Genomic DNA, 13,018 nt, shown 5'->3' with positions numbered 1-13,018 from the left:
AACCATTCTGCCAGGTGTGAAATGACATCTCATTGTGGTTTTGATTTGCATTTCCCTAATGATTAATGATAATATCTTTTCATGTTCTTGTTAGCCATCTGTATTGTCTTCTCTGGAAAAATGTCTATTCAGATCCTCTGCCAATTTTTAAATTGGATTGTTTGTTCTTTCTGTTATCAAGCTGTATGCATTCTTTATATATTTTTGATATTAACTTCTTATCAATTATATGACATGCAAATATCTTCTCTCATTCAGTAGATTGCCTTTTCATTTTGTTGATGACTTCCTTTGCTGTGCAGAAGCTTTTTAATTTGATGTGATCTCAATTGCTTATTTCTGCCTCTGTTGCCCTACCTTTGGAATCAGAATCAAAAAGTAAGTCACCAAAAGCAATGCCAATGAGTTTACCCGCTGTTTTCTTCTAGGAGTTGTATAGTTTCTGGTCTTACATTCAAGTCTTTAATCTATTTTGAATAAATTTTTGTTCATGGTGAAAGAGAAGTCTGATTTCTTTCTGTTCCATGTGGCTGTCCAGTTTTCCCAAAACCATGTATTGAAGAGACTGTCATTTTTCCATTGTATATTCTTGCCTTGTTTGCACCCTTTAATTAATCATATATATGTGGCTTTCTTTTGGGGCTCTCTATTCTCTCTATTCTATTCCATTGATCTATGTGTCTCTTTTTATGCCACTACCATACTGTGTAGACTATGACATCTTTGAAATATAGTGTGAAATCAGGGACTGTGATATCCCGAGCTTTGCTCTTTTTTCTCAAGATGGCTTTGACTATTCCAGATCTTTAGTGGTTCCATAAAAATTTTAGGACTTATCTGTGAAAAATGACATTGGAATTTTTACAGGGATTACACTGAATCTGTAGATTGCTTTGGGTAAAATGGACTTTTTAATGATATTGATCACTCCAATTCATGAGCACAACATCTTTCCATTTATTTGTGCCATCTTCAATTTATTTAACCAATATCTTACAGTTTTCAGTGCACAGGACTTCACCTCCTTGGTTAAATTTATTCATAGGTATTATTCTTTTTGATGTAATTGTGAATAGGGTTGTTTTCTTAATTCTTTTTTCCAATAGTTTGTTGTTGTTATATAAAAACACAACAGATAGTTGTATATTGATTTTGTATTCTGCAACTTTACTGAATTTGCTTTGACAGTTTTTGTGGTGAAGTTTTTAGGGTTTTCTATATATAAAATCATGCTGTCTGCAAATAGTTATGGTTTTACTTTGTCATTTCCAAATTGGCTGCCTTTTCTTTTTATTGCCTAGCTGTTCTGGACAGCATTTCCAATATTACATTGAGTAACAGTGGCAAGAGCAGGAATCCTTGTCTTGTTCCTGATCTTAGAGGGAAAGCTTTCAACTTTCCACTGTTGAGTATGATGTTAGCTATGGGCTTGTCACATATGATTTTTATTATGTTGATATAAGTTCTGTCTATAACCACTTTATTGAGAGCTTTTTAAAATCATGAATAGGTGCTGAATTTTCTCAAATGCTTTTTCTGCATCTATTCAGGTGATAGTATGACTTAACCTTCATTTGTTATTTTGTTTTGTTTTGTTTTGTTTTATTTTTAACATTTTTTATTGAGTTATAATCATTTTACAATGTTGTGTCAAATTCCAGTGTAGGGCACAATTTTTCAGTTATACATGGACATATATATATATATATATTCCTTGTCACATTTTTTCCTTGTGAGCTACCATAAGATCTTGTATATATTTCCCTGTGCTATACAGTGTAATCTTGTTTATCTATTCTACATTTTGAAATCCCAGTCTATCCCTTCCCACCCCCTTAACCTTCACTTGTTAATGTGGTGTATCACACTGAATTATTTGCAAATGCTGAACCATCCTTGTGTCCCTGAGTACATCCCACTTGATCATGGTGTATGATCCATTTAATGTACTGTTGAATTTGGTTTGTTAATATTCTGTTGAGGATTTCTGCACTTATGTTTATTAGAGATATGGGCCTATAATTGTTTTGTGTGAGGTGTAAATGTCTCATTTTGGTATCAGGGAAATGCTGGTGTTTTAAAATTAATTTGGAAGCATTCTTTTCTATTCAGTTTTCTGGAAGATTTTGAGAAGGATAACACTAAATCATCCTTGAATCTTTTGCAGGATTTACCAGTAAAGCTGTCTGGTTCCAGATTTTTTTTATTGTTAGGAAGTTTCTGACTAATTTAATCTACTTACTAGTAAATTGGTCTACTCAAAGTTCCTATATCTTCATGGTTCAGTTTTGAAAGATTGTGTTTTCTAGAAATTTATCTATTTCTCAAAGATTGTCCAATTTATTGGTGTATAATTGTTCACAGTAGCATCTTACAATCTTTTGTATTTCTTTGATATCAGTTGTAAATTCTCCTCTTTCAATTCTGATATTTACTAATTTGAAGCAATTCTAGCTAAAGATTTGCCAATCTTGTTTATCTTTTCAAAGACCAGTTCTTAGTTTCATCAGTCTTTTCTATTGTCTTATTGGTCTCTATTTTATTTATTTCCACTCTGATCTTTTTAATTTCCTCTTTCTACTAACTTTGGGCTTTGTTCCCCCCCCCAGGCTTTAGGGGTGAAGTTAGATTCTTTCTTTGAGATTTTCCTTGTTTTTTGATGTATGCATCCATCACTGTTAACTTTCCCCTTAGAACTGCTTTTGCTGCATCTCATATATTTTGTTATGTTGTATGTCCATTTTCACTTTTCTGAAGGTATTTTTTTTATTTCTCTATTGATTTCTTTGTTCATCCATTGGCTGTTTAGTAGCTTGTTGCATAATCTCCACATATCTGTGAGTTTTTCTGTTTTCTTCTTGTAGTTGATTTCTAGTTTCATACTACTGTAGTCACTAAAGATGTTTGATATAATTTGAATCTTCTTAAAATTACTGAGACTTGTTTTGTGACCTAACATATGATCTGTCTTAAGAGTTCCATGTCCTCTTATCTTTAAGGTTCAGGTTTTCTTATATTTCCATGTCTTGTTCACCTTACATCCCCACACTCCAACAAAGCCTTCCATTCATTTACTCTTCAGAATGCAACTCCACATCACCAAGTTCAAAAACTTCCTTTTACTTCTTAGAGTAAAGCACACTTGCATAAAAACTTGTACTTAATTTATACTTATCATTTTAAGCTATGATCTGACTGACTTCTCTGTCTACCTCAGCTTCCTGTGTGCTTTTTCAGGCTGTACATGGGTAACAGTTGTCTCTGAATCTCCAAGGACTAACAATCAATAAATATTTGTCAAATATACATCAGTTTGGCAAAACCACTATCTCATATTTAAAGGTAGAGACATTCTAAAATCTATGATTTCTTAAGAATTATTCTGCTATGAATCCACATATTTTTCAATTATCTATATGAGAGTTAAAAAAATGTGAGTGTGTATTTGTATATATACATATAAACAATTGCAAGTGTGTGTAGTTATTTATTGTTTAGTATTTCTTAATGTCCAAAAACATGTTTGAATCACTAGATTTTGTTAGATTTTTAAGTGTGAAAACATAGTCTTGACTCTATGAGCTAGATTCCTGCTATCAAGGACTGCAGAACTGGGTCACTGAGAGAGATTTGCAAACTATTTTGAAGTAGGCAGCAAATTCAGGGTCCCTCCAATCTAATAACAGTCATTCTACCAGTGTAGGTATCTACTCACCACACTTGGTAATTCTATAGAGATTTGTTTATGATTATGTCACTAAGTACATTTCCCTAAAGATTTGCTCCTAATGCATCAGGCAATTGCATGCAAACAGGCTCCATGAATGTTTAGCTAATGTACATCAACTTATAAACATTCCTTCTTCTGCCCACGTTTGTCTCAGCCTTTTGTGAGGCTGATACTAGCAACCTCCTTCAAATACTGTCAGATTGCATGATGACTCTGTTATGAACAAATAAGCTTGCATACTGAGACCCACACATCTATTTTCCCCTCTAGTTTATCTAATGGGATAAACAAAGTAGATGATTTTGTACCTTCTGACCATCTAATGGGTTATCAGATTAATGTTACTTCTGAAACACGTAAAGCAAACCAGGATAGAAAGTAGATAAGGAAAAAGATGGTTCCCAGAGGATATGAGGGCACAGATCAGAAAGAGGAGAGTCAGCTAAGAACTCTTTAATCCTTAAAATGGTGCCAAGCCTAAGGGAGGGTATTGCCCTTTTAATGATGATAACAAGGGCTAATATTTTAACACTCTGTTTTTTAAACAGTTGTCTCAGGGACTGCTGCCATCACATGCATAGACACTGTTGTCAAATGAGTTAATTTTTACATGTATGTATCCAAGCATTGAACAGATATATACTTTAGTAATTAATCATATACTGAGCCAAGGAAACTAAATCAAAATACAATATTTCATAGTAGAATTCTTAGACAACTTCAATTCTCAAATATGATTTATTACCAAGAATATCTGGAGCAATTCTTGATGATATAATTATTTCAAAAAAAAATTCCCAAATATTTGCTCTTTTTTGCCTTCTTTCTATGAAAACAGGAAGAGGGCATGTAAAATTCTCTGCAGCTCAAGACTCTGGGGCTACACAACTACAGGGAGAAAAAAAGGGAATCAGAGTGCAGGAAAGAAAGATACAGTCAAGGTAAGGATGCATCAAAAAAAAAAAAAGCAAAGTTCTGGGGCATAATCACCAAGGGAAAAGGTTAAGGCCAGTTTCATGAATCCATAACATGTGTGATGCACAGGTTCCCATGCTTAGAAGGGCTCTACACTTGGCTTAATTTTCTACTGCCACCTTTGTGAAATTATTAATAATTTCTAATAAGGGGTCTATATTAGATTTTGCACTGGGCCCCATTCCCAGAATAGGCTGACAAAAAATGCATTTCCTTTGGAAAAGGAACAGACAAGTTGGAGAAGGGGATTCTGAAGACCACCCTAGTAAGAGGTCTGGAAGCAACAGCAGGAAGCTTTCAGGAAAAGGGAGGAGGCTGTTTAGACACTAGGAAACAAAAACAATGAGGGAGGATTGACTTGTAGGACTTCCTGAAAACAACTATTATAAAAATTATAATTAGATAAGTACTAGGGTTATGAATGGGTGATCAGATACTTACTGATTTTCCTCAAAAAGAAAAAAGTAAGAGAGTCATATAAAATACATCATTTCAAAAATATGACAGATCTAATACTTTGCAGAAGCTACAAAGTAATATTAATTATTAGAAACACCATCAATATCAGCAAGTAATGTTTTGTCAAATATAAAATATATATATAGTTACTTCATCAGTTTTTGACATTTAAAATCCTGAGTAAAGCTCCAAAATGGTAACGTCTAATTCAAAATTTTAATGGAGTCATGAGGCAGAGCCTTTAGTTTTGTTTTGACTTTACATAAACAAAACATAACTGTAAAATTTCACTCAATTCTTTGCACACAGAATTCCTATATACACTCTACATTTAATTTGCTTTTTGTTCTACTAAGCTCTCATGAAATCCTATAAAGCATCATCTCATAAAACAGCAGCAGTTGCAGTATGTATTATGTCCATAAAAGTATTTCTATATAAATTTTAAAATCATCTACTTTGAGTACTACTCCTATTAACTTGGATTTATGGAGAACAAAAAGTAGATTAATACAAAGCAAAATTATGTATATGAACAACCTTTTTTCTTTAAATGACTGATTGCTTTAGTTTAAAATAACCCTTTGCAACCTCAACAATTTTAAGATAGAAATTATCTCAAGCATCTTTACTGACTACAATGCCATGAAATTAGAAATCAACAACAGAGAATCAAAGGAGAAAAAATGAAAGCATGGAGATTAAACAATATGCTATTAAAAAAACAATGGGTCAATGAACAAATCAAAGTTGAAATTAAAAAATACCCTGAGACAAATGAAAATGAAAGCATAACCACATGAAATTTATGGGACACAACAAAGTTAGTGCTAAGAAGGAAGTTTATAGTGATACAGGCCTTCCTCAAAAAAGAATAATAATCCCAAATAAACAATCTAACCCACCAGCTGAAAGAACTAGAAAAAGAACAAAAAAACCCAAAAGGCAGCAGAAGGAAGGAAATTATAAAGATCAGGGAGGAAATAAATAATACAGAGATTTTAAAAACCACAGAAAAAAAATCAATCAAACCAAAAGCTGGTTTTTGAAAAAGTAAATAAAATCAACAAACCTCTGGCCAAACTCACAAAGAAGAAAAAAGAGAGAGCACAAAAACCAAAATAAGAAAGGAAAATGGAGAAATTTCAACAAATAAAATAGAAATGCCGAATATCATATGAGAATATTATGAAAAAACTGTATGGAACCAAACTAGATAACCTAGAGGAGATGGACAAGTTTCTGGAAACATACTGTCCACCAAGACTGAATCAAGAAGAAACTGACCACTTGAACAAACTGATCAATAGAAATGAAATAGAAATAGCAATAAAAAACCTCCCTACAAATAAAAATCCAGGACCAGACAGCTTCACTGGGGAATTCTACCAAACATACAAAGAAGAACTCATACCAGTCCTTCTCAAACTCTTCCAGAAGATTGAAAAGAAGGGAATACTTCCAAACTCATTCTATGAAGCCACCATCACCCTGACACCAAAACCAGGCAAAGACACTACCAAAAAAGGGAATTGTGGGCCAATATCACTGATGAACATAGATGCCAAAGTCCTTAACAAAATATTAGCAAATAGAATCCAACAACACATAAAGAAGATTATACATCATGACCAAGTGGGGTTCATCCCAGGGACACAAGGATGGTTCAACATATGAAAATCAATCAATGTAATACATCACATCAACAAGAGAAAGGACAAAAACCACATGATCATCTCAATTTTTGCAGAAAAAGCATTTGATAAAATCCAGCACCCATTTATGACACAAATTCTCACCAAAGTGGGTATAGAGGGAACATATATCAACATAATAAAAGCTATATATGACAAACCTACAGCCAGCATAGTACTCAACGGTGAGAAACTCAAAAGCTTCCCACTAAAATCTGGGACAAGACAAGGATGCCCACTATCGCCACTCCTATTCAACATAGTCTTGGAAGTCCTAGCCACAGCAATCAGGCAACAGAGAGAAATAAAAGGGATCCAAATTGGAAAAGAAGATGTAAAAGTGTCACTATATGCAGATGACATGATACTATATATAGAAAACCCTAAAAAAAACTACAGAAACTACTAGAACTAATCAAAGAATTCAGCAAGGTAGCAGGTTACAAGATTAACATTCAAACCTGAGTTTCATTTCTTTACACTAATGATGAATCAACAGGAAAAGAAAGTAAAGAAACAATCCCCTTTAAAATAGCACCCAAAGTAACAAAATACCTAGGAAAAAATCTAACCAAGGAGGTGAAAGAATTATACACAGAAAACAACAAACCATTAATGAAGGAAATTAAATAAGACTTTAAAAAATGGAAAGATATCCCATGCTCTTGGATTGGAAGAATCAATACTGTTAAAATGGTCACACTGCCCAAGGCAATCTATAGATTTAATGCAATCCCTATCAAATTACCCAGGACATATTTCACAGAACAAGAACAAATCATAATAGAATTTATATGGAACCATCAAAGACCTAGAATTGCCAGAGCATTACTGAAGAAAAAGAAAGAGGCTGGAGGAATAACTCTCCCAGACTTCAGACAATACTATAGAGTTACAGTCATCAAGACAGCATGGTATTGGTACAAAAACAGACATATAGACCAATGGAACAGAATAGAGACCCCAGAAATGAACCCACAAACTTTTGGTCAACTAATCTTTGACAAAGGAGTCAAGAATATACAATGGAATAAAGACAGTCTCTTCAGAAAATGGTGTTGGGAAAACTGGACAGCAACATGCAAAGCAATGAAGCTAGAACCCTCCCTTACACCATACACAAAAATAAACTCAAAATGGATCAAAGACTTAAACATAAGACAAGATACAATAAACCTCCTAAAAGAAAATATAGGCAAAACATTATCTGACATACATCTCAAAAATGTTCTCCTACAACAGTCTACTCAAGCAATAGAAATAAAAGCAAGAATAAACAAATGGGACCTAATGAAAATTACAAGCTTCTGCACAGTAAAGGAAACCATAAATAAAACAAAAAGACAACTTATGGAATGGGAGAAAATTTTTGCAAATGAAACCAACAAAGGCTTGATCTCCAGAATATATAAGCAGCTCATACGACTTAATAATAAAGAAAAAAAAATCCAATCCAAAAATGGGCAGAAGACCTAAACAAGCAATTCTCCAAGGAAGACATACAAATGATCAAAAGGCACATGAAAGAATGCTCAATATCACTAATTATCAGAGAACTGCAAATCAAAACTACAATGAGGTGTCTTCTCACACCAGTCAGAATGGCCATGATTCAAAAGTCCACAAATGACAAATGCTGGAGAGGCTGTGGAGAAAAGGGAACCATCCTACATTGCTGGTGGGAATGCAGTTTGGTGCAGCCACTGTGGAAAACAGTACGGAGATTCCTCAAAAGACTAAAATAGACTTACCATATGACCCAGGAATTCCACTCCTGGGCATATATCCAGAAGGAACCCTACTTCAAAATGACATCTGCACCCCAATATTCATAGCAGCACTATTTACAATAGCCAAGACATGGAAACAGCCTAAATGTCCATCAACAGATGACTGGATAAAGAAGATGTGGTATATTCATAAAATGGAATACTATTCAGCCATAAAAACTGACAACATAATGCCATTTGCAGCAATGTGGATGCTCCTGGAGAATGTCATTCTAAGTGAAGTAAGCCAGAAAGAGAAAGACAAATACCATACGAGATCGCTCTTATGTGGAATCTAAAACAAAACAAACAAACAAGCAAACAAAACATAAATACAGAATAGAAATAGACTCACAGACATAGAATACAAACTTGTGGTTGCCAAGGGGGTGGGGGGTGGGAAGAGATAGACTGGAATTTCAAAATTGTAGAATAAACAAGATTATACTGTATAGCACAGGGAAATATATACAAGATCTTATGGTAGCTCACAGAGAAAAAAATGTGACAATGAATATATATATGTTCATGTATAACTGAAAAATTGTGCTCTATGCTGGAATTTGACACAAAATTGTAAAATGATTATAAATCAATAAAAAATGTTAAAAAATAAAAATAAATAAGCTCAGTTTCAAAAAAATGATACTGTATCAAGGCCTAACAACCCACCTGCATTTATGTAGGTTTACATGGGTTAACTTCCATATATATATATTTTATGGAAGTATAGTCAATTTACAATGTTGTGTCAATTTCTAGTGTATAGCACAATGCTTCAGTCATACATGAAAATACATATAGTTGTTTTCATATTTTTTTACCATGTGTTACTACAAGATAATTAATATAGATCCCTGTGCTATACCATATAATCATGCTTATCTATTTTATATATATTAATTAGTATCTGCAAATCTCAAGTTCCTAATTTATCCCTTCCCACCCCCTTGGTATGGTAACCATACACTGGTTTTCTATGTCTGTGAGTCTGTTTCTGTTTTGTAAGTAAGTTCATTTGTCTTGTTTTTTGTTTTTTCGTTTTTTTAGATTCCACATATAAGTGGTATCATATGGTATTTTTCTTTCTCTTTCTGGCTTACTTCACTTAGAATGATGATCTCCAGGTCCATCCATGTTGCTGCAAATGACATTATTTACTCTTAATATAAAAATTCTACAGAAGACATAATCATTTCTCTTATTCTTAATTCCAGTCCACAATATATGGCACAGCTTGCCAAGCAGTAGAAAGAAGACAGAAATTCCAGGAATTGTTTGTTCATACCCTGAACAAAACACAATTAATAATGGAAGGTTGAGTAAATATTTTCCTCACTAAAAATGTTTACTGGATGGATCGCTGGATGAATGCATGAAGCAATGAGTCTCCTTGAAGGGCACAGATTCTGGAGCCCAACACACACAAGACTCATACCTTGAATATTCTCAGTTATGCCCATTTGATTTTGGGAATTTACTCATCATCTCCAAGTCTTAGATTTCATACCTATAAAACAGCACTTATAACTTCTTTTTAAAGAGCATTATTATAAGAAATAAAATTATCTAGAACATAAATACTGAATAAAAACAAGTCTGTACTAGTTTACAGCAGGCAAATTACCAAAAATATAAATTTTTAAGTAACAGACTTTATTTTTTAGAGCAGTTTTAGGTTCAGAGCAATACTAAGCAGAAAGTATAGAGATTTCCCATTCATTCTTTTAATTCAATCATTCATAACCTTTCCCATTATCAACAGCCCCCACCAAAGTGGTACAGTTACTACAGTTGATGAACTTATATTGACACATCATTATAATCCAAAGTCCATAGTTTACATTGGCATTCGCCCTCGGTAGTGGACATTCTATGGGCTTGGACAAATGTATAATGACATGAGTCCATCATTATAGAATCATATGGAATAGTTTCACTGCCTTAAAAATCCTGTGCTCGACCTATTGAACTCTCACTCTCCCCTAAGCCCTAGCAGCCACTAAACTTTTTACTGTCTCTTTAGTTTTGTCTGTTTCAGAATGCCATACAGTTACAAACATACAGTACATAAACTTTTCAGATTGTTTTCTTTCACTCAGTAATATACATTTAAGTTTCATCCATGTCTTTTCGTGGCTTGATAGCTCTTTTTTTCTTAACACTTAATAATATTCCATTGTCTAGGTGTACCACAATTTATCCATTCACCTAACTGAAGGACAGCTTGGTTGCTTCCAAGTTTTGGCAATTATGAATAAGACAGCTATAAACATCCATGTACAGGTTTTTGTGTGGACAAAAGTTTTTAATACTTTTGGGTAAATACCAAGGAGTGTATAATTATTAATTGTAGCTATCAACTTGAATGGGTTACAAGATGTCCAGATAGCTAGTAAAACATTATTTCTGAATGTGTCTGTAAGGGTGTCTCTGGAGGAGATTACCATTTGAATCTGTAAACTAAGGAAAGAAGATCCCTTTCAACAATGTGGGAGACATCATATAATCTCTTGAGGGGCTGAACAGATCAAAAAGATGAAGAAAGGGTAAATTCTCTCTGCTGGAGCTGAAACACCCATCTCTTGCCATCAGTCATCAGAGTTCTGGTTCTCAGGCCTTTGGACTTGGGAGGAATTACACCACCAGTTTTCCTGATTCTCCAGCTTGCAGACTGTAGTTCTTGGATCTTTTTGGCCTTCAAAACATTTTAGCCAATTCCAATCATAAATTTCCTCTTATATGTCTATGTCTGTATCTATATCTATCTTCTATTGGTTATTTTTCACTTTAGAACACTAATACACAGTGCAATTGCTCAATCACATTTTGAGTATGTTTTGTTTTCTATGAAACTATCAAACTGCCTTCCAAAGTGGTTATGCCATTTTTTAACTCTCACCAGCAATGAATGAAGAGTTCTTATTGCTCCACATCCTTGCCAGCGTTTGGTCTTGTCAGTGTTTTGGATTTTTGCCCTTCTGATAAGTGTGTAGTGGTATCTCACTGTTATTTTAATTTCCATTTCCCTGAGAACATGTGATGTGGAACACTTTGTCATGTGCTTATTTGTTGTCCAAATATCTTTAATGAGGTGTCTATGAAGGTCTTTGATCAGTTTTTAATCAAGTTGTTTGTTACTGTTGAGTTTAAAGAGCTCTTTATGTATTTGAGATAACAGTCCCTTATTAGATGTGTCTTTTACGAACATTTTCTCTCAGTCTGTGGCTTTTCTTCTCATTCTCTTAATATTATAATTTACATGGCAGAAGTTTTTGATTTTAATGAAGTCCAGATTATCCTTTTTTTTATGAATTGTGCCTTTGCTGTTGAATCTAAAATGTCATTGTCATACAGAAAGTCATCTAGGTTTTCTCCTATGTTATCTTCTATGAGTTTATAGTTCTGCATTTTGCATTTAGGTTTGTGATTCATTCTGAGTTAATTTTTGTGAAAGGTGTAAGGTCTGTGTCTGTATTCATTTTTTGCATGTGAATGCCCAGTCATTTCTGTACCATTTGTTGTAAAGACTATCTTTGCTTTATGGCATTGCCTTTGCTCCTTTGTCAAAGATCAATTGATTATATTTATATGGGCCTATCTCTGGGTTCCCTATTCTGTCCATCAATCTATTTGTCTATTCTTTTGCCAATATCACACTGTCTTGGTTACTGTAGCTTTATAGTAAGTCATGATGTTGGTAGTGTCAGTCCTCCAGAAGTGGAATTTTATTTTTAAATAAAACTAAATAGGGGTATTTAAAAACTAGACTTAATCCCAATTTGGTGTGTGGAGAAATGTAATATAAAGAGAGAAGTAGAATATTCAAGAAAAGTAGTCTCATTTTAGGTGCATATTCAAACTACTTTGAAATAAGTAAAAACTGGGGTATTTTAGATATAAGTATAAAAATTTTATGTGATTCTACTTAAATACATTATCAGAAGGAACGACAATGTCTTCCCATGTAAAAAAAAAAGAATAATATTTGATCTTATCTCTATCACAAGATTATGATAAAAGAAGATAAAACATGCTTGAAAGTAATTTGAGTATATGTGTTTGTGTATATAAGTCCCTCTTTCTCCTGAGGGGCTATGATATTATTTTGATTATTTCTTCAAGTGGTGTTATACAACAGGATCTCTCAACCACTTCATTATCACTCTACTAATGTCATTGTTGGAAATTACTCCTTATGTCTGGTGCTACAGCAGTAAAGATTGAATAGCTCACATAATTCAAAATCATGAATTTCAATATTTTATTTTGGACTGTACCCTTGTGCAGAAACTTAAATGAATGGCACCCAAAATAACTGCTTTTACCCAGTAGGGTCAAATTATTCTCCTTGTAGCATTATCTTAAATACACTTAAATTCAAGGCAATA

This window comes from Camelus dromedarius, unplaced genomic scaffold (genome assembly GCF_036321535.1).
Source record: "Camelus dromedarius isolate mCamDro1 unplaced genomic scaffold, mCamDro1.pat HAP1_SCAFFOLD_198, whole genome shotgun sequence".
Lineage (NCBI taxonomy): Eukaryota > Metazoa > Chordata > Mammalia > Artiodactyla > Camelidae > Camelus > Camelus dromedarius.
Note: the sequence above shows the minus strand (reverse complement) of the source record.